Source organism: Anser anser (assembly GCF_964211835.1).
Source record: "Anser anser genome assembly, chromosome: 6".
Lineage (NCBI taxonomy): Eukaryota > Metazoa > Chordata > Aves > Anseriformes > Anatidae > Anser > Anser anser.
The window spans coordinates 29,765,105-29,788,176 of record NC_139726.1 but is presented as its reverse complement, the minus strand read 5'-3'; the positions used below and the strand labels follow the sequence as shown (position 1 = coordinate 29,788,176).

The 23,072-nt window shown below is 50.1% G+C and overlaps 1 long non-coding RNA gene across 8 annotated transcripts in view; it reads right to left on the bottom strand.

Moving 5' to 3' along the window:
- LOC310901527 overlaps nucleotides 1–23,072 on the bottom strand; it is a 29,839-nt gene that overhangs the window by 4,783 nt on the left and 1,984 nt on the right. Inside the window, exons 2-5 of one of the 8 annotated variants that reach the window (XR_014585877.1) lie at nucleotides 18,928–20,077; nucleotides 14,832–17,195; nucleotides 12,792–12,883; nucleotides 11,079–12,462 (exon numbers count right to left, since the gene is read on the bottom strand). This is a non-coding gene — a long non-coding RNA (uncharacterized lncRNA). Of the gene's footprint in view, nucleotides 1–11,078; nucleotides 12,884–12,940; nucleotides 13,763–14,831; nucleotides 17,302–17,444; nucleotides 20,078–22,730; nucleotides 22,868–23,072 lie in introns of those variants that run through there. The other 7 variants (XR_014585878.1, XR_014585879.1, XR_014585880.1 and 4 more) reach the window with 7 other exon arrangements.

The following is a 23,072-nucleotide window of genomic DNA, read 5'->3' as shown; positions in this document are numbered from 1 at the left end:
GGCCTTATTCCCCTGGGGGTCTATTTTTAAATGAACGGAGAGCCTACCAGGCAGGGGAATGAAATTGCCTTCCCATGAAAAATTCTCTGCCATTGGAAAGAAAAAATTTGAAGTTCTCCAGAATCAAGATGGACTTTTTCCTCCCTCCCTTCCTGAACCGTGGCCCCAGACGACACTTGTAAATGGTGCTCTCACCCTGCAGGCAGAGAGGAACAGTTCCAAAGCCTTTGCAGAAGGAAACAAGGAGCTAGCAATTGATTTGCAAATAAAAATATAACCTTTTATTTAATAATTTGTTCTTCCTTTTTGGAGAGGGTGAGGGAGTGGGAAGTGTGGGGGGAATAAACTGTGCATTTTATGAAACGAGAACAGGAGGTTTACCCTGTCACCCCTACTAAAATGTTGTCTTTCAGGAAAGAAAAAGGGAATTGGGGTCTGATTTCCTACAAACTTCAGCACCTGACAGGAATTTTTACAAAGCCGTAAAGGCAGATTTGCAAGCTTAATGCCCAGCACAGGTAAGTTTGCAAGAGTAGCCAAGCACACAGCTCTCCTTGACTTTCTGGGGAGCACTCCTTTGAAATTTGCCTTTAAGCTGCACATCCTGCTGCAGCGTGGAGCAGAAGTGGTGATGGATTTAGCTTTCCATGTACCCTCTGCCTTTATTCCTTATTTCCTATTCAAGCCCAAGGAACAGTGGGTGGGAGGGACTGCTTTTGCTAACGCCAGCAGCTCCAGATCTGCCAAAACCCGAAACAAAGGCTGTGAGAAAAATATTTCTGCAGGAAGCATTTGCTGAAACATGATTCATTTCTTTAAGATAAGTAATATTTCCTACGGCCAACACTTACAAAAGGGTTAGCCTCCCTCATCCGTACTTCAGCCTGGATGATGAATACGGCTGAAGCATGTGCTTCCAGTTGAGCCTCTACAGTGCTGGCGTGCTTGCTCAAAGTTTGAAGGCATGGCACACCACTGCAAATTTGCTCTCATCTGAAGGCACTTTGAGGCTGGGGACTTCATGGTTTGCTCTGGGTCTTTCCTTATTGCCAGCCCCCCAGGACCCCCTCAGTTGGGCTCCACCAGGTCAGGAGGTGAAGGGGACTCTCCTCTCCCCCTGCTGCATGCCACCACCTCAAGCAGCATTGTTTTCAGACACAGCCTAACACCCCTGCCTCAGTCGCTGTGGCTTTTTCACCAGCTACTACAAACAATGGGCTCTGTGGGTCATTTGCAGTTCATCACGTCTTTTGAGTTGTCCGGGTAGTTATTTGAAAAACCATTCCTGCTTAACACATGGCCACAAGATACATAATGAAATTTCCTAACATCCCTTATTTCAGAAACCTCTTTCAAAAGCGGCCTGCCAGACTGCAGCTTTCTTTCCCAAATTAGTGATCTGGTGGAAACTCAGCAGGAACTGGGCCACGACCCAGCTGGCACGGTCCTGAAGATGTGCGAGACAGCGGCTCTCAGTGCGCCATGGGAGGTGGGGACTTGCACCACAGTCCCCCGGCCCACCTGGGTCTCAAGCCAGGACACAGCTTCAGCACCTGCACCGCTGGTTTTGGACCTTGACCCTCCGCTTCCGAGAGCCCTCGCTTTCTCACATATGGGTCTAACCAGCATGAGGGGCTGGCTGAGCTCCTTCCTCTTCCTTGCCCCTCTGGGCACTCAGCAGAGGCTGAGGGCTGTGTGGGGCTCTCTGTCCCAGTGGTGCCTGCCAGAAGAGCAAGTCCTGGTGGGGTGATGGACCCAAAAAGCTGAGCAGGGAGCTCCATGGGCACAGCCCCTCTTGCTGCATTGGTCTGGCTCACACTAGAGCTGGTGGAGCCCATCCATGGGGCTGACCACACTTCTGCCCCATCCAGACGCGAGCCTGAGACATGGCCCACCTCAGATGTTCTTTAGCCACCACATTAAGGACATAAAACTATGAGAGAGCATCCACAGGATGGCTACAAAGATAGTGAAGAGTCTGGAGGGCAAGACATATGAGGAGCGGCTGAGGTCCCTTGGTTTGTTCAGCCCAGAGCAGAGCAGGCTGAGGGGAGGCCTCATGGCGGCCTGCAGCTCCCTCACGAGGGGAGCGGAGGGGCAGGCGCTGAGCTCTGCTCTCTGGGGACAGCGACAGGACCCGAGGGGACGGCACGGAGCTGGGACAGGGGAGGGTCAGGCTGGGTGTTAGGGAAAGGCCACCCAGAGGTGGTCGGGCACTGGGAGAGGCTCCCCAGGGCTGTGGTCACAGCACTGAGCCTGCTGGAGTTCAAGAAGCATTTGGACAATGCCCTCAGACACGTTGGTGTGATTTTGGGTGATCTTGTGTGGAGCCAGGAGTTGGAATCAATGATCCTTGTTGGTCCCTTCCAGCTTGTGATATTCTATGGTTCTATGGTTCTATGATTCTATGACCTGTCTGAGATGAGGCCTCTGATCTCTATAGTCGCTTAGCTTTTTTTCCCCCTGCTTAGCCCTGAATACCTCTGTTCCACCCCACTGTTCTCCACCAGACCATGTTTCGTCAGAGCTTCCTGCAAGCAGCAGTGATGGTCGTGACTGGTGCTCATCCACCACATTGCCCCACCAATGCCACCTTCCTTCTGATGGACATACGCAGCATCAGGCTGCAGTACCCAGCTGGCACCAACGTTACCGGGGAACACGAGGATGTCTGATCTCACCCAGACCCTCAGCGTTTGTTGAGAATGGCACAAGCCAAGGAGTCACGGTCTTGTGATGACCTCCTGAGTACCCCAGCCATGATGCCAGGAGAGGTGCTCTCAGGAGAGGGGACAGGCAAGTGTAGGGATGCTCTATGCTGCCAAGCCCCCTGGAGAGAAGCGGATCTGGTTGTGCCTGCACTCCATTTTTAACATCTAGGCCATGAAGGTTTATTTCCTTCTTTTTTCTTTTTCCAGGTATAGATATCAGGGGAGTTGGTTGGAGAGATGTTTGCATGAGATATCACTTGGCTCACTCTCCCTGCAGGCAGATCTGCCCATGACCCTTTGCTCAGCAGCGATGGGGCTGCATCAAGCCACCAGCTGCCTGCACTCGGGCTGGGTCAGCTACATCCAGACATCATGCCCCATGCTGCTGCCACCAGGCACCTCCATGCACATCGTCACAGCTGGGGACACTCTGCTTTTCTAAATGTGAGAACTCCCTGACCAAAAAGACAGCTCAGGCCATGTCCACCGTGGCTCACCCAGCAACCCCTCACTCACCAGCCTCCTCTGATCACCCATGCTAAAGCAGCCCCATGCCCACGGGCCATCCATCACCTCCCACGGCAGAGCAGTAGCACCAGGTATTGCTGCACCTCAGGTCCAGGGGGGCTGAGACTTTTCTGTGGTACACCTCTGATTAGGTGCTGGCTGAGCACTGCCTTCCCCAGCCATAAGAAAAGGAATGGTGTGCATATAGGAAAGAGAAGTGCAGAGGAAGAAAAGGATTAACACGCAGTGCAGAAAGGAAGGTAAGCAAAGACGTGCCTGTTCTAATGGACCGCACATGAATACATCAGTTAGGAGATGGATGGGTCTTTCAGACGTTTCCTCAGACCCCTTTTCCATATATCATGTGTTGCTTTCAGGTTAGAGTTTCATTCATACTAAACTCACTGTTCCTCTACATTGGGACTTCAGCACTGCCTTCACAAAGCCATACTTTTTAACGCCACATTAAAACAGAATTGAATATTGGTTACTCAAAGGGGGAAAAAAATCCTAATGTCAGCATTTTTGTTGCAAACACAGCAGATTCAATACTTTTCAATAGTTTCTCCCTTAAGGAGTGAGAAGATAATTTACGTTATTAAAAAATACTCCTTCCTGTCAGTCACATGCTTCCTCAAGATGTCGAACAGACCTGCAGAGCTCCCACTCTGCACACCTCTGAAACTACCTGTGATGACTGGGACTGACACCACCAGCAGATTTGTCCCTGCCCTGCCCTCCAGTTTGCAGTGGGGGAGCTCCTGTTCTGCATAAGGTGGTGTACGGAGTCTCCTCTGCTCATGGCAGGACTGGGGGAATCCAGCCCCAGCACAACAGCACAGCCCAGGCTGGGAGCAGCTACTTCTGGTACAGCTCTGCTGGGCTGTAACCAGATCTTACCCTAGCGAACCTCATGCTGTGACATGTTTATACGACCAGGCCCTTTCCCCTTCATTAGTATTGGGGTCAGGAGGAGCCAAAGGTCAGGCTCGGAGCCGATGATTTCTCTTCTAAACAAAACCATTGCCTCCCTCTACCTTCCTCCTCAAAGAGCTTGGCTCATAAATTTTCATTTAGTACCCCTGAACTGACTTTTTTCCCCCTTCACGTTCTCTTTAACAAGAGAGATATTTCATTCCCCCAAACCAGAGGGCAGTTCCTTATTTCTCTGAGTTCTGAGCTATTTAGGAAGCTTTTGTCAGCATCCTGCCCCATGCTTCAACTTACAAAGTGCCAGTCAGGGTTGCTGGAGAAATAAAGGTGGCAGAGATGTGACACATGGCCCCAGGCCAGCCTTATAACCTCTCAGCCAACTCTTGCCAGATCAGCAGTCCTGCTGCTGGTTTTAATGGCTCTGCCACCGATATTCCCACAGCATCAGCCCCCTGCTTGACACCCTCAGGGCTGGAACATGCAAAACCAAACCCCAGCAAAACCTACCACTGTCAGAAATGATCGTGCTTGCTTCACTTTGAAGAGAGAACAGGGGAAAAGCAGAAAATGCAGATGGTTTTCAGGTTTGCTACTTGCACTCATACATACCCTAAAGCCCAGCTAAAGCTTAGTGTCAAAGAGCAACCAAAACCCCATGAGACAAAGTACAAATCATTTGTGCTTCTCCTTGGGAAACTGCACATCCAGAAGTGGAATTTGTTTTATTTATTTTATTTTATTTTATTTTATTTTATTTTATTTTATTTATTTATTTATTTTTTATTCCACTCCCTTCTGATGCCATTGACACCTCTGAGTCTCCCAAAAGGTTCAGCTTTTCTGTTGCTTTACAGATCCTGACCTCTCCTGTTGCACTTTTTCAAACTTCCCAGCAGTGATGGTTCTTGGTACTTGCTTGTCTTAACGACACATCAGCTGACATGGGAAAATGCATTGGCTGCTGCCATACAAGGAGGAGGAGGTGATTTAGACAGCCAGTTTCAAGAAGGGTTAAGGGATCTGGGTACTCAAATCCTACTGAAAGTGAAATCCCCTCAGGTGGTTATGAAAAGCCCACCATGACAGCCTGACCCTTTCTGGAGTTGAATGCACTTCGTACCCTGGTGCTGCAGGTTCACATTCCACAGGGCTTCGTGGCTAAAACATGCTTGGTGGTTTCAGCTGGGTCTGGTGTGAAGGTCCCCCATGGCACAGTCCTTGCCAGGACATGAGGCGTACTGTTCCTAGCAGTGTCAGGAGAGCCAAGGAGATATACTTCACACCAAGGCACCAGTGCAGCCCAGACTGCTTCACACCCCAGTTCACACTGAAACAGAACAGAGGGTGATTTCTGAGATGTGGGGTCAGTCTCCTCTGAAATCTCATGATAGCTTTGAGCTAAGGGTACACATTTTTCTGCATCAACCCAGCCAGGGAGCAAATTGTGGATGACTGCTCGGCTGTTCCTGCAGTTCCTGCATAGTCTAACGTGTTTAATTATGCCTTGGTAAGCCATAAGCAATGTGAATTGCTGCCCACAACAACTAAGGATGAATTTGATAACGGCATAACTCACCTCCAGCCAGGAATAAATGTGTGCAAGTCCCACCCAGTGTGAGTGGTGGGGGTCATATCCAGCTCAGCCAGCTCTGCTTTTCCATCCCACTTGGCCTTCATTCTGCTCAGGGCTGTTAAGGAGACTTTCCCCTGGCTGGGGGGAAAACTTCATCTCCCCAGCCTCACTCAGTGCCTGCGGGTTAGTGCCATCGTGTGGATACAGCTGCAATGAAGAGGAGGGGGAGAGGTGGGAGGAAGAACCCTGGGAAAAGGACAAATCTGGCATTGCCCAAGTCGCGTTTTAAGTCTAGTTCTCCCCTTGTGATAGTGACGAGCTTAAGTGGGACTATGCTGCTTCCTCCAACAGGTTGAATAAATATAATAACAGCAAATGCACACATCACCTGCACCTTATCTACTCCACAACATCTCCAGGTGCTGACAGCAGATCTTCAGAGGGAGTTTTCCCATATGATGCTCTAATGAAAGCAACAGCAGTTGAGATTAAGGTCTCTGCTGTGCTCAAACGGCTCAGAAGCTGAAACAGAGCTGTGTGTGCATGTGTTATACTCACTCTACCTTACTCAAGCCCTTGTGTTTAGAAACAGGGCTGGAATACACACATGAATGTGTCAGCCCCTCCTGGGCTGTCTGGTCTAATGGCACAAACCTACTCTCAAACCTGAAGGAAAATCAAGCTGTGGATTTTGGCTAATGGCACAGGGTGGGTTCTTTGCTCTGAGCTTGCATCCTGTCCTGGAAGTCACACAGTCCCCAACCTCCAACTCTCTTGCAAAACTGAAAAGCAATCTGAGCCCAGGATAAAAATAAAGGGTCCATGGGGCCCTGCCACTCTGGGGTCAACTGATGCAGTGGACGTGCAATCAAGCTCCTTCATGTAATCTCTCCACTGCCTTTTACAGGCTGAATCTGAAACAGAGCCAAGTGACAAGCAGGGGGATAACGAATCATGAGGCTGGGGTTTCCTTTGTACAGTTAAAATCCCAATCCAAGTCCTGCTGGCTGGGACGTTCCTGTTATCTTTCAGAACAGAGGGCTGAACTCCAATGGGCTCCTTCGAAAACCCCATCCACCGTGATGAAGAGTAACCTGCCCCAACTCAGCATTCGAGGAGGGGGACAAGGTCAGATCTCACAAGAAGGGGCGGATGCCTGTGAAGACCCTACCCAGGCCCTGCTCAGCCTCCCTCTTTTCAGAGGAGGCAGTCGTGTCTCCGTACCGACCTCTGCACCTCCCACACACACGCTACGCCTGTCCACCCTTGTCATGTTTTTGGCTTCCCCCGAGTTCATACTGCCAAGGTCTTTGCAGAGCACTTGTAGGACTGGAGCAGAGTGACTCCCCACTCACAGGCCCTCTGTCTCTGCCAGGATGGCTCCAGAGGAACTCTAGATCTTGGCTCAGGAAGAGCTGGCCACTGGGGACCTCCTTGGACGAGGTGCGAGGGACATGCAGGTGGCCGGCACTCGGCCCTGAGCACCCAGACAACCCACCTCAGCACTGTGCCGGTTGTCATGAGTTGGACCACCAGCCTGTTGGTGCAAATGGGGGCACAAGCAGTGGTCCAAGCCCACCACACATCGGGGCACATCTGTCCTTAGCTGGGCGCCCTGTTTGGGCCAGGTTTCACAGCATATGGATGACTGCATCCAAGATTCATTAATGACCCAACCCCACGTTGCTGTTTCAGATTAAATTGTTCCCAATGCTATGCATTGTTATTTGGGAAATGTATGAATTTTTCCCATATGTCTTTGACCTATAAAATGAACATCCCTCAAAACTCAAAGGTTATTGCCAACTACGACGTGTTTTCGTTTCTCGTCTTTAAGCACATTTCATGGTTTGCCAAAACTTTTTAGGAGGTTGAAATTGAAGGCCTTGACTCAGGAAAGCACTTCAAACATGTGCCAAGTAGGACTTACGCGCACACTTGCATCTAAGTACATGCTACAGGCCTGTGCTGAGCTGAGATGTTTTCCCAAACTGGTGCCAAAAACATCTTCCTCTTCATTAACTCCTAGACTCTCAAATTCAGTCCTCAGCTTTATTGACAATCACCTACAGGTGAAATTTGGCTTGCAGATGTGGAGCTCCTAGATTGCAGATAGAAGCTAATTATTCAGGGATTGCTGGCTGGAGCTTTGGGAAGCCATAAAAAGCCAGATTAAGTAGAGCTGGGTGATATTTTTCAAATGGATATTTAAAAGAAAAACAATTTGCAGCGGTTTCACTGAGTGCTTGGTTTTAACAACAAAATCTGGCAAAAAAAAAAATCAGAACAGCATATTTCAGGCCTTTCTCAATTAAAGCTTTGAAAGGATTTTTTTTTTTTTTTTAATTTTACAGTATAAAACATTCAGTTTCCAAGTAAGGTATTTCATTTCAGGCTGACTGAAATATCTTACTTGACCAGAAAATACACCTTTTTCTTTTGGGTTGGCCAGAAATTCCCATTTCATGTTTCAGTTCTTCCCAAATCAATATTTCAACTTTTTGAAATTTCACTGACCAGAAAGTCAGCTGCTCATATATTTTTATGTATTTATCTTGAGAACTGAAAACAGAGGTGGGTAAATGAAGAGGGAATGCAACAATCCCACTCTCCAGGCAAAGGGAAGTTTCAAGTTTATCTTTAAGAACTTGCAGGTTATCTGGGAGGAATTTAAGTGATGACAGATACCGTGGGTATCAAAAGACAAGGGAATCTGTACTCCACTTTCAGGGGAAAAATATATATATAAAAAAATCATAATTTCAAGGGAAAATACTGGATGGAGACCAGCCCACTCTGAGCTCTCAGCTCTCCTACCTGTACTTCTAAGGTACAGGATGCCTTTTATCTCAGCAGCACTACTCTCTGCATGACAGAAAGCCCATATTCTGTTTCAACACACTTCTAACGGAGCTACTCCGTTACCCTACAGAGTGCAGTTCTCGCAGGAGATGTCAGATGGGGCTTCCCTCTGGCGAGCAGCACTCCGCCCTTTCAAGGTGAGGTCTCTACCCCAAGACAATAGAGGGCCTTAGCAAGACTTTGCCTGACCTTTGTGTCCTGGGCTCTTGGCTTGTCTTTAACCACTAATTCACCTCATTAAGCCAAAACTCTCATTGCAGAGCCCCCAGGATTAGCCAACTTACCCCTTTGGTGTTTATTGACAAAGACGGCTGGTGACAGCACACAGAAAAAGAACCACTCATCTGCAGATGCGATCCCATCTCTCCAATTACTGCCCTCAGATGGAGCAAAGATGATGCAGAACTTTGTGTGAAATAAACCCAAAAACTTGTGTCTCATCAACAGCTGAACGGCTCACCCCAGCCCAGCATGGGGAGAAGGGTCAGGTAAATTCATACAGTGAGCACCAACATCTCCACCACCAAGACCAGCCTGATAACACAGCTTCAAGACTGTTCTGAAGGATGGGGACCAGTGGGAATCCCACCTCTGACTGGTATGTGCAGGTTGGAGTGGGGGCATCTTCACCAACATCAGCACTAGGCAGCACTTTGGAGAAGGTCTTGACCACGCGCATGGCTTACATCAGAAAAGCAACTGGAGCTCTTCTACCCATACGGCTATTATACAACAAGATGGCCAGAAAGGGAGAAAAGCCGAAATCACAACATTTTCTGATCCTTTAAAAGTCTGGTCACTCCTGAAATCAATTACAAATGAAGAGGTCTTAATGGGGAGTTGAAAGAAGCAGTAGGGTGGGTCACTTGTTTTTATTCCTATTGTCAAATGGTAATATTGTTCTCATATTTAAGATGTCAAAAGACTGTGAAGAAAACAAACAAAGCCCAAAGTGCCAACTTCCCAACACCCAACCACAGTGAGACATTCATGGACACAAGGAAATGGGCTGCAAAACTTGCACAAAAAATAAACCGCTGTGAGAAGGACTTTGCCAAAGTTAAGGGAAAGGGAGGTTACAAGCATTTGTGGGAAACAGTGCTAAAAGGGAAGGATAAAAGAGAAAAGGAAAAAAAAAAAAAAAGAAGAGGAAAGAGCAGAGGGAGAGAGGACTGGGGCTAGGGCTGTGCCAGTCAGGAGGGATTTGGCCGGATGATGGTTTTACTGCATTTAAATGTGTAAGATACACTTTGATTAATTCTAGTAGACTACACCAAAGTCATACTTGCAACTCCCAGCACGCTAATTACAGAGAAGAGGCGGACAGTGACTCATGTTGGAAACCACCCAACTTCCATAGGGGGAAAAAAAAGAAAAAAAGAGAGAGAGAGAGAGAGAGAAAGAGAGAGAGAGAGAGAGGAATCTCAGCACTCAGGCAACCCAGACCATCCCCAGATCTGTGCACAGCGCTAGGAGAAAGGTCAGGGCGTGCGCGGGCGCAGGGCGGGAGCGATGGCCGGGCCGTTCCCAAGGAGGGATGGCATAGCGGAAGGACAGGGAGACGTCCTGGGGGTGGTGGGGAAAGGTTGGGGCTCTCGACGCTCCGTTTGCTCGCCCTTTGTAGGTGACTCCACTCTCACGTGTGAGAAACAAGCTGCAGGAGGTCCGGGCTTTTTGTGGTGCACGGAGGGGGTTTACGTGGGGATGCAGTGCTCCAGCATGGTGGGGCTAACAGCCAGGCATGGTCGTCCCAGTTGTGAGGCCCTGGGTAGGACATTCCTCCTCCCTGACACCCAAAAAGCCTTCTGCCAAGGTGACGGGTGAGGAAACACAACGGGCAGGTGCCAGGGGATCGCTGTGTGCCCCTACCTCCAGCAGCACCTTGCCACCAAGCCGCTGTCTTGCTTGTCCTTCAAAGCCAAAAACAGCTGAAGCACCGAGCCCCTGGTGGGGAGGAGGGTCTCTGAAAAGAAGAAAATCTGGCAAAGCCTGAAGGCTGCGGGGAGTACAACAGCATGGACCAATTGCTTGCTGCAGCCCTCTCATCTCCCTGCCTACGCACAGGGCCGAGAACTTGCGTCAGTGGCTGAAATGTTGCAGGGACCCGTGGGGAGTGCAGATGGGGCTGCTTCAGCCCAACCCCATTGCTGCCACGCTATGAGCTCCTTGCTTGCCTGTCCGATTCCCACGGGCACAGAAACCAGTGCCTGAAGACAGGATAGGCAACGGCGAAGCCTTCAGCGTCACTTCGTGCTCCCTCCTCTCTCATAAAGCCCACCAGCTCCACGGGCTTGAGAGCCTGAAAGCTCCCACTCAGGGCTAGGTGAGCAGAAGTTGCACTAAGGCCAGGTATGAAGGGTTGTCAATGCAAAAATACAGCCCCAGACTCACGTTAAACCTCAGAGAGCCCATCCAGCTCCTGCATGGTGAGGAGCTCCCTCCCTTCTTGTGATATTTAGTGAGAAGGAGATGTTCACACACACACACAGATGTTTGCTTAGCAATGAATACTGCCAGCTCTGAAACATCTCTCAGGGCGACAGGGGAGAAACTAAGGGGGGTACTGGCCTGATATTTATTATCCCATCTCAGCTCCATACTCATCTACTCATTTTTAACTCTCCGAGCAGTTGACAGCATCAGGAACTGAAGCCAGAGCGTCAGATTAACAACATCTTTCTTCTCCAGTCTTTCGGCCACATGTTTGAATTGGTTCAGTCCATGAATAAAACTGAAGCCCCGTAATCTTACAGTCTTGACATGGAGATGGGGGACAGGGAGAGGGCATGTTTAAGGCATGATGCAAATTGCATAGCCATTTCTTCAGCTTATTTCTTTAGGGGGAAAAAATAAGGTGTTTGTTTTAAGAAAACAAGAAAGGAAGCTGCAGGATGTGACTCCCTGTCTCCACCGTGCTGGCTCGGGGCTCAGACTGCAGCTTGGCAGTGCCAGGAACGTGTCATGTGTGTGTGCGTCCCTCTCAGACCAAGCAGGAACCCCACTTGTGGCCTTCAGATGCGTTAATAACAAGGTGAAGAGTTAGCAAGCCGTCACACTGTAAGGCTTCCCTTACAGAAGGCTGTTCCCTTCTCCACCTCCCTGACACCACCACAGGCCCATCCGGCTCCACAGCCACTAGAGGGAGGCGGAAGGTAACCAGTCGAGGAGATGATTTTCTCTGGGTAACATGGACATCAGCAGACTGGGGAGCTCCGGAGGTTTTTCAGGGTCTGGCTCCAGGCAGGCTAAGCGCAGGCTATGGACAGCGTGGAGGCGCACCACGCTCAGATTTCACAGCACCCACAGCAGGCAGTTTCCCCACCACCCACAACCGCGGCACTCTCCCGAAGCGGCTGACAAAATGGAGGAGCCACGTGGGCCACCACGCCTGTTCTCCAGAGAAGGGTGGTGTGGTGCCAGTTCTCCAGCTTGAACACAACAGCAGTGATCGCCAGGGAAGAAAACCCTTTGGGTTCTGCCTTTGGGGAAGAAAAAGTAACCAAGCCGCAGGCTGGAGAGCTGCAGAAACAGCTATAAAATACAAAGACAGGACAGCGCAGATGGCGTGAGAAGGAGTTAAAGGCTTCCTAATTCAAAATGTATGTGATCGCCCATGCCTCGGCCCTGTTCCAGAGAGGTTGCAACATGCTGGTTACAGGCAAGCAGGCAATGCTGCACTGCGAGCCTGGGGCAGACATTTTGTGGAGACAAGAATCAAGCTGCGCTGCAAGCCGCCGTTTTTGGGGGGGAGGTCACAGAGGTGGAATAACCACCGGATGGCAGGAAACACTCCTTTGGGCAAGGGGAACCCACCACAGCCCTGGGAGAGGATGGTTTCCTCTGGTTTCCTTCAGGTTCTCTCCACCAATCTTCCTCCTGAGTGAAGAATATATAGAAGATTTTGCATCATGATCTGTGAGATCTTCTCAGGGTGAAATAAATCACTTTCCTCTTAGAAAATGGAGTTTTACCAAAACAACTGCTTTGTAACATCCATTTGGCAGAATTTTCCATTAGGAAAGACAATAGGACTTGGGCCTTTGTGTTCCCCATGCCTTCCTTGCTTTCCGTTTCATGCCACAGGACAGCACCTCCTGGTCCCAGCACGCTGCTGGGCCTCCAGTGGTGTCTCTCCTGCTTCACCACCCAGGGAGACGCAGGGCATGGAGGAGCAGGAGGCCCCAGGCCACGAACTGGCCACTCACCTAAAGGCAGATGCCAGTGTTGACCCAGGGTGTGTTATCATGGCCACATCTGGCCACGTGGAGCTCCATGGCCATATTGTCTCTGACGTTCACTAACAGAAATGAGGAGAAAGCAGATCACTTGCAAATTCAAACCATCCATGACTGGTGGGGGCCTTCTTCTGATCAAACCACCAGCAAAATCCTTCAGGATGGTCATAAAAAAATCACAACCCCTGCGAAGGTCCAACTGAGCCTCCCTAATTGCCATAGCAGGAAAAGGGTCACTGAGGAGCTATGGAAGGCCAGCTCTACCTCTCTGGGTGCCTTGCCTCACACTTGTCTGGTGACATCTAACAGCATCCGCAGGGCACAGGCACGGGCCAGAGCCCGGCTGCTGGCTTGTTGTGGGGTCTCATGGCAGGGGAAGGAGGCTACACCAGACATGGCCACTCGTGTCCTGCACACATTGGTCCAATGTGCACTTAGGCCATGACCACTGAGAGGTATTGTGGGACAGCGTCCAGTGTGGTGAAGCTTGGGCAAAAAGCTGGCGGCACCACAAAGGGCATGGTCACACTGCTTCAGTGCTCTCCTCTCGACGCGGAGCTGCTGATGCAGGTGGTCAGTCACAGAGGAAACCCTCCAAGCTTTAGGAGATGCTATTTGCTCTGCTTTCCTTTTCCCTGCCCAGTCCTATTTTTCCTCCTTGCTATTGCAGCTGTGGGGCAGAGTGCTGATGAGACAGGATTACGTCCAATCCCCGTTAGTCATTTCCCAGTAATTAGCTTGGGTTACCAGAGCAAGGACACCGATGTTTTCTCAGGTCGCTGTTGAGTCAGGTTAGACTCTTAACCACAAGTATGCCAGGGAAAAAGGGCGACGCTGGTATGTGTGAGGTACCGAGCCATAAAAAAGCAGTGCAGTCTTCTGCTTTGGGCTGGGAGACAGTGTCCTGCTCACCACAGCATTTCTTTAGCACCCAGAGCACCCTGTTGCATGAGGGAACGTAGGAGCCCGTGACTTTGGTACCTGACCCAAACTCTAACACTCTCATTGTACGCTGGGCTGTGCATGATTTATTTCTGCACTGCTCATGATATGCTGCCTGCAGTGATGTAGGCAGACACACAGATGCTGCATCATATTAGTCATCGTTGAGCTGACAGAAGATCAAAAACCATTCAAAGCTGACGACATTTTGTAATTTATCATATAGTGTTCTTTGAGCCTCTACTGCCTGGCCCTATAAGCAATCTCATCCTGTAACCACTGCAATATAACATGACTCAGTTTGAATTTGCCCTGTGATGTTCCCAAGGTTGGGCTTGTCTGGATGCCCATTTGTCTGGGGAAATATTGGGTTCTGGGCAGGAACAAGTGTGAGACAGGCAGGTGCTCTGCAAGCACTGCAAAACAAGAAATTCTTGCCATGGGAAGAAAAGAAAGAGTGGTGTGAAAAGTACCTCAGGGCACATTTCAGGTGGTGTCCCACAGCTCCACGACATGGAGCTCTGAACACGGGGCCACGTATAAACCATTTCTCTTGTAGCTAATGGAGAGAGCTTGCTTTGTCACAACCAAACTAAGCCTGGGGCAAACGTGACAAATTGCCCTCTGAGGCGCTCTCATCCACTCAAGGGTGAATCTGGAGGATGAGCTGAGATAGGTGAATATGCATCTATACCAGGGTGAGACACGTCCTGCTGTTCATGCACATCTGCACTAGTTCCCCATCTGCAAAGCGAGGAGGAACAGGGCTTTTGTTCATTCCCATGCTTTTCTCCTCTCTTATGAACCCTTTGGAGCACAGGTTGTTGCGCCCCACGTTCCTCGCCTGAACGCAGCACAATGGGGCTGTGCTCTGCGCAGGGTGCTCGTGTGATAAATCCTCACCAGAAGTAAAAAAAAAAAAATCAAACCAAACACAAGAACCCATTGTGTGAGACTCTTACACCTCACAGGCCATCCTTGGTTGGCAGCGGTACCCTGAGAGGGAAGGTGACTTTCCCAGGCAGGATGCTGCTGAACAAAGGACAATGAAACCCAAACTGGACTTACCTTGTTCATTCATCACAGGCTCCAAAAATCGGTGCTACAAATAAATCACAGATGGCTGACTGAAGCATTTCTGGACAGACGCATGGATGATAATGTGCTTTTTGATTAGTTTGCTGCAGTCAGCCTTGGCTTCAGTGAGGTCTCAGGTCTCCATGGTCCCTCATCAGAAGTGACATAAAGCCACAAGGTCACGTAAGCACTCCTCTCCCTGTAGGAGTCAGCGAGCAAGGCCTTGCCTTGTACATTCACCTGGACACAGGCATTAAGGCTACAGGCCTTATTAGCCTTTTCCCACTAGCATCATAAAAATAAATAATCAGACAAACCCCAAATAAAAGACCTGTAATTAAGAGCAAACTTCCATGTGGAGAAAAGTGGAAGAAAGGATTGTTGTATTTTTTCCCAGTCTGGAAATTCTGGAGGTGCTTTTATTTTTTTCCCCCAAAGAAGTTAGGACATGTCTTAGCGTTTCTGAGCCAGCCCAAGTGTCCCTCTTGGAGTGCAATGTACAAGTCACTGGGAAATGCTTGGGGGTGGTGGAGGTGAGGGCAGAAGACCTACACTATAGCCATGCAGTTTAGTGGCTGCCTCTTGACATAAAGAATACTCCATTTCTATTGTTGGAAAGCTGCATTTTACACGTTACTGACTTGATACCTCTGAGACCCCAACCCACAGTGAAGCAATTAGTAATGCACCGTAATATTAAGGTAAAGAACAAGTTCAATAGTTTAGTTGCAAAAGCACAGTAGGGAGGGAGAGATATCCAATTAACATAGTACTTCTATGGCACTGGAAAATGCATGTGTGGTTCTCCTAGGAGCAGCCTCGTGGCCTCACCAGCACTGCAGCAAAAACAGCAGCCTAGCTGGAGGAAGGGGCAATGCAGACAACCCGTGAATCTCTTTTTCTGGATATTTTTGTAAGGAAAGATCTTTTGCTTTGGGATGCCACTTTCCAGAAAGTGCTGTGCTTGTGCATCCCTGTCCCTGCTTCCCTCCCCCAGCAGCCTTTCCTTGCTGATAGGAGCTTTGAAGAACCACGGGTGCTCCCTTGTGAAAGGCAGAAGCAGGGCTTCATCTTTAGCTCTGCACACAAGCTCCGCCGTGCTCCCCCACCAGCTGCTTCCCTGCTCACTGACCCCCCCACAGAGAAAAGCTTTTCTCAACAGGCACGCCAGGAAGCAGATAGCTCTGCAGCTGAGCAGTGGGTTGCTTGGCTTTATCACTAGCAAATAGATCGATACTTTGCTCGTGTGTGTGTACACAGCCCCCTCGGGTCACCAAAACATATGCCCTGCACCACAGTTCAGCGGGCTCTGACGAGTGCCAGCCATTCAGCTTGGTTGTGGTGGCTGAAGGCAGCGCCCTGCTGGGCTGCAGTACTTACCTCCAAAAATACTCTGTATATCTTCTCAAGGTGATCGGCTGGGGCTCCGGTCTAATCAGACCGTTTCCCCTTTTATCTCTCGTGGATCTGTCCAAGCAGCTCTGGAGTCCGTCAGCCCCGTGATATCATTCCTTGGCACAGCCGCCGGCGGCTTGATTTTTGCCAGTATTAATCCTGTAAACACTCGCAAGAAATCACAGCGAGCCCTTGGGGAAGCGCTTTTTCCTCCTCCCCTCCAGAAAAGCTGCCCATCCTTCACAGCTCATGCAGCCACAGACAGCCAAGGAGGAAGAGGAGGAAGCGGAGGCTGAAGGGGGAGCAGCAGGACAGCTGGGGAAGGAGGACCGAGCTGCGGTTTTTCCTGGCGTGATGGAGCAGCGAGGACAACCTCAACGATGGCGGAAAATAAACAAGTCCGGGGATAAAGGTGCCAGCTGGGTTCTCTGCCAGTCTGTTGATTTCTAATATTTTATTTTCCTCTCTTTGTTGATGCGTTTGTTGAAAAGGCTTTTCCTTGATGTGTCAGAAGTATTGCGAAGCACAGGGCAGCCAACACCCAGCTGGGACCAACCCTAACCTGGCAGCGTTGGTCTGGTTACTTAAGCAAACGAGGCTTATGGGATTTTGAGGCATGTATCTATCTATCTATGTTTCCTTTTCCCTGCCCTGCAGATAACTCTGAGCCTGCTCCTTGTTTGCAGACTAACCTAACCGAGGGCAGTTAGCTCAGACAAATTAAATTTCTGTGAGTTTCTTGAAAATGCTTGGGCAGACAAATGGGCAAACAAGTCTTAACACGTTCAGAGGGTCTGGCTGCAGCCTGATCCCAGCCCTGACATGGCAAAAGCCACCTGATGAGCAAACCGGAGCCCACCGAGGGCTTGCAGGATGCTCAAAGAAATGTGGAGAGATGTAGTCCACACTCCTCTCATCCCAATTGTGCTTATGCTGCCGGTGATGCCACACCACGTGGACCTGGCGTTAACAAACAAGGAAACACAGATTGTTGCCAGTGCAAGTTTTGGTCCCCGTCATACCAGGAGCCTGTAGCATCACTGAGAGGTTCCTCACCTCAAGTCTCCTGTGGGTGGAGAGAACCCAGAGACGCCAACAGGACAGAAGCTTTGAGCTGCCATCCCTCCCAAACCTTACATGCAAGGAAGAGAAGGAAGGAAAACCCCTCTCCAAGCACTGTAAAGATTTTATTGTAAGCAAACCTCCAAGAGCACTTTGGGAGCCGGGGTGATTAACATTCCTTAACGAGGAAGGTGGGGGTGGAGGGGGAGCTGGGGAGGGGAGACACAACACCCTCTTGCGGGTCCCACCTTCCCACCTAATCCCCCCCTTGCCATCTGGCAGATTTACTGGCCCCGGTAACGTTGCTCCCACTGATATAATGAGGAATTGCAGGCTGTGCTATGTTTCCTCATGAATTTTGCTTCCCTGCCAGAAAAGTTCAGGGCTGGGTCAGGTTTTTATATAAATTTATGTATATAAATATATATATACACATATATTTCTTCTTTCCAGGTGATTTCCACCGCTCCCCATCTAAGGGCTCATTCATCCTCACCTTCCCTTCTCACTGGTTTCTTCACTGTTTGCTTGGGCTGGGTTAGGGGAAATAATCAAAGGACCAAACCACCCACCCAGCCCCTCCAGGGCTGTTTGTGAAGGGCGGGGATGGTCCCACAGCCGGCCTCTCCGTGCCACGGGCACCGTGGGCTCACCCACGGGGCGGCAGCCTGCCCTCACCCTGTTTCCACCCAGGGGACGTTAATTCAATCGAGCTCAGCTCCGGCTTAACGGGCTGAAAAGGAAAGGTGGCTGGCTGGGACTTCAAACGGTCCTCTCCCTCTCCCCAGCCCACTATTCACAGGGTCACAACCAGAAGGGGACATGCCCCAGCCTCCTAAATCACTGCTCGCTGAGCCTCTGCTCTGCTGATTTATCCAGCGCCTGCATCCACCGGTCCTGCTCGAGACAGGCTGCTGGGAAGGGTCCGCAGCAGTGCCGCAGAAGGGATGGCCAAACACCTCTGCTCCAGAAACAGACAGCTCTGAGAGAGGGAGCTGCAGCAGAAAAATGAAAAATCCTTTGCTCTGTGCCACCTCTGGGTGTGCTCACCACCACTGCCTCCATTGACTGAGCTTGGAGCTGTGCGTGCTATCAGAATGGGGAGAAAAGGGCTTTTATCGTTCCATGGGGATTTGGGGAAGGAAACACAGAGAGCGAGGCTCAGAGGACAGAGCTCTGCCAGGCAGGAAACAAGCACAAAAACCCTTGGGCACAAAGTGGCAAAGTGCATGACCTGACAGGTGGAAATCGCCTTTTTCCTTCAGCCCATATCCACACCATCCACCCCCCCCCCGCCCCCCGCAGCATCTCTGTACCTACCTCAAACCCTCCCTCATTTGCAAAAACATTTCAAGCTACAATATTTTTGGAGTAGTGACTATCCAGATGAAAAACACAGCAAGGAGTTTTGAAAATAACCACATCCCAAAATTCACCTGAACAGTGGAGTTGCTCCCCCCGGCCAGCAGCAGGCTGCTGAGCCCAACGGCAGCTTTCTAGGGAAGGTCTCAGCCTCGTGGCTCCTGCTCACGTCCCTCCCGCACAGAGCGTGGCCACAGCCACAGTAAGAGGTGCCCAAGCCCCTTTTCGGGGACAAGAAACCCAAGATGTGTTTCTAAGTGAATTATACCTGCCTGGTGGAGAGATGCACTTTGCTCAGAGGACTTTCCCAGATGAAAGCCTATTGTCTGGACACAAATAGGATTTTGAATCTGCATTTCATCTGTCTTCTACTTTAGATCTCAAAAAAAAAAAAAAGCAAGGTTGGCACCATTGCCACATGGCAGTGGCTTCATAAGGTGTTGCTTTCCCATGCCCAGTATTACAGAAACACTTTCTTGCTGGTATTTTCCTGCTAATTCTTTCCTACCAGCATTAAATGAGAGGTGATTTTGAGACACATCTTAGCATTGTTTCCTGTGACAAGGAGATGACTCGCTTTCCTTGCGGCTGGGAGACCTGATGGAGCCAGTCCAGAGGGACATCCCACCCAGGGGAAACAGCCACCACCTGCATCCCCATTCCCTGTTCCTCCTGCTGCCTGAGACCCCCAGAATCCCCCTGCCAGCCTGAGCAGGGAGAGCACCATCATACCATCACCTGTCCGGCCATGAACGCACAACCAAGACACACCGGACTGGAGCCTGAGAGATTGTTCAGTGTCCCCAAAAGCAGCAGCACATCCCCAGTGCTTTGGCGTTGCAGGAAAACCCTTGGAAGCGGTGAGGATGGTTGGCACCCGCTGCATGCCAGTTATCACGGCTCCCCAAAACACACGAGGAAGCTGCTGATTTACGGGCAGGAAAGCTGGGGCACAGGGCAGGGACGTGCCCTCTCCACGTCGGGAGGTGAAATCGGAGACTGGAGTTTCTGGCTGATTCCCTGCTCCAGCCCGTGCTGTCCCATATTTTCAGGAACACGTTCTTGACCGCGGAAACCTGGATCACACCCTCTGGGAGGGGAAGGAAAGGACTTGCTGTACTTGAGACAGTCCAGCTCCTTTGTGAGCGGAGAGACAGACTTTTTTAAAGACGTTCTTGTTAAATATGAGGCTGTTCCCCTGTAAGAGCAGCAGGAGCCTTTGCCTCTCCAAACACCATCCCAGAACAAGTCACACACCTCCTCACCAAAGGCTGGCTCTAAGCTGTCTTTTCCCACAATTTCAGAGTTTTACGGTCAGTGTTCCTCATTTTCCATGTCATTAATCTCCATGGGCCACTGTTCCAAGCAGGCTGGAAGCCAGGTCCTGCCAGACAGATTTCAAGTGAAATCCAAGTTGTCTGGAAAAAAGAAAAAAAATCAACTAAAAATTTGAAAAGCACGTGAACCAGAAGCTGGCTCTCACCAACTGCCCAGCAGGGCTTGTGCAAGGCTGCCCAAGCCAACAGATGGTTTGGTGGCAGTGTACCTCTTTTCATTTCACTTGACTTTTCCAGCAACCAACCAACCAAAATATGAAGTGTTCTCTTGGGCTAACATCTTTTAGTTTGCCCAGGAAAAGAGGCTGGGAGATTATTTTTGATTTTTTTTTTTCAGTAAAGATTTTCTTGCTTTGAGAACTTCCATTGAGCACTGTAAGCCAATACATTTTTCAGAACATTTTTTCACAGCAATTTTTAATTTCCTCTGTTTGGCTTTTGTCTGAGCAGCGCTGCCATCAAACTCCAGTTCCCCACGGTCCCACAGCTGAGGAAGAGACAGGCAAATCTTCTTTCAGACAGGGAAAGGGAAAAGCAGAAAACTGTCCTGCAGCTGGACAAGGGGGAAGACCAAAATTACCTCACTCCTGCTGAGTGAGATAATTATCTCTAGAGCTGTCTCACTGCCATCACCACCAGCCAAAGCTTCCACAGGTTGCCCATGCCTGGAGGCAGTTTGTCTCTGCTCTGGAGGATGAGGCTCAGCTCCTTCCGCAGGTGACTCATAGCTTGCCTTAGTTATTTATTTATTTTTGGCAATTACTGCAAATCTGAGACTCTAGGCAGGAGGTCTGCCTGCTGTTGGGAGGTCATTTGCTCTCGGGAACTTCTCTCCAGCACCTCCACCCCAATGAGGTGGCCCTCGGGGTTTTGGCGCGGGCTTTGTTCAAGCTCCCTGCAGACCACTGAGCTCATGCCAACGCCACTTGGCCATCCTGGCTGGCAGGGCTGGCTCCCTGCAGTGAGTGCTGGGCAGGTACCTGCTGGCTGCCCCGCCGATGAACTTGGGAAACGAGCTGCTCTGGACCCCAGGACAAAGATCAAGGCTCCCTGTTTTAGACTAGTGGGAGGTTGGGAGCCGTGAAGTTGCGTGTTTGTGTGTTATTTTCCTCCCTCCAGAAACAAACGCCAGCACAGCTCAGCTAGAGGAGTTTTATGGCACTGCCCCAGGAATAAATTGCTAAACAGACCGGCAGCACCAGCACTTTGAGCTGGGATCCTTCGGAACAGGGGCTCTGACAGACTGTGGCGTGATCCATCGCGCCTCCGCGCCAGCTCTCAGAGTGAATCCGAGATGGGCTTCGGAGGAATCCTAATGGGATCTGCAGATACTTCACTGCTCCGGTCGGATTGCTCTTCCTCCCCCCCCCGCGTCCTCCCAAGCCCCTTCAAAACAGAGCTTGGAAGCAGCCCGTGATACTTAAGTCCTTAAGTCCTGCCTTTCTCGACTCATAAAGGGAACCAAAAGGAATTGTTTTGAAATAACAGTGCAAATCAAATTACCCGTCACAGATAAGGGGGAGAGAGGTCAAATATGAAAAGGCTTTAGATGAAAGAAGAATTAGCCTGCAACCCGCAAGGAATAACTCAATTCAAGTCTCATTTTCAGCACCCCCAGAATCTGGCGCAACAGAGGTCCCTAATGAAGCCCAACAGATAAACCTGGCCAAGACAATTTGTTATACCGCCGAACACAGAGCCATTTACCCAACCACATGCTAAGCATCAACCGTCCCATAAAACGGGAAAAGTATATCAGCGTATTAGAAGCCGTCATCAATCAGCACGGAGGAAACCAGGCAGCCCTGATCGGGTTCCAGCCGGCGCTATGGGAAGCCGCCCTGCGGGGCGAGCTCGCAGCTATGCGGCAGCCCCACTGCATCCCTCCGAGCTGTGGTTCAGGAGCTGTGACCCTGCTGCGGGCATCCCTGGGCTCCTCGGCCAAAAAAAAAGCCAGGGGGATGCTAGGCTGCCGCACAGACTCCCTCCTCTTGGCTGCATCAGCATCTGCCCAGCACTCATCAGGTTTGGGACACTCCTGGGGCTCCCAGCAGTGTTTTTCCATAGTTTCTGCTTCAACTTGTCCCCCTTCACAACCACCACCTTTCCCAAAGGTGTATTTTACCCCCTTTGGTTCTAATCTTTGTTCTCCCAGAGCGCAGCAGAAAATGATTTGAGACCAGAGGATGCCCTGGAGCCCAGCACAGCCCTGCCGTGGCTGGGCTCAGTGGCCAGGCAGGGACCCTCATCATCGCCGAGCCCAACAGCCTGGGTAAACAGGCCCCAGAGCCACCCAGAAATTCCTGCCGCTCACCACCGAATGACCCGAGCTGGCTGAAATCAGTTGCTAAGCTCGTGCTGCCTCTATTATTCACGGGGATTGGGGAGGATTTCAGAAATTGCTCTACGCAGTGGGGAAAGAGGGATTTTTTTTTTTTCTTCTTCTTCTCCTTCAAACTAAAACACATAATTGAAGAGTGAAATTTTGAAAGCTTTCTCAAGGACTCTGGATATTTAATCCCCTTTAAAACTCAGGAATTGCTCCCCATTCCCTTCCTCATCTAATGGAAAACAGGTCTCTTGTTCCTGCAGGACCTCTGTAACTGCTGACCATTTGAGAGCTCTGCTTTGATACAAACACAAACGCACTGTGCCCTCTGTACACGCGTTCCCAAATAAAATAAAAGCTTTTTTTTTTTTCCTTTAAAATACATTGAATTTGCAGATTCCATACCTTTTCTCCTTGGGATCGAGGAATGAATAAATGAAAAAAAATAGATGAAATCCACTCAAAGGGGGCAGAATGAAATAGGTAAGGGGCTCATCAATCTGCAGCTTGCACACACAGCCGCTCTGGCTGTGCCACCAGACCTGTACAGGAGGAAAAGTTCTCCCTGCAGCTACTCCGCATGCAATGCACCCACTTTTTTGGGTGGTTTTCATTGAAGCCTTGCACATCTGGGGACTAGCAGCAGCTTGGCCAGGCAAAGAGGTGCTGCTGCAGGGGGGCAATGCATGCCACAATCTTTTGTCAACCCTTGTTACTGACACTGAAGCAATTAGCATGCTTTAAATT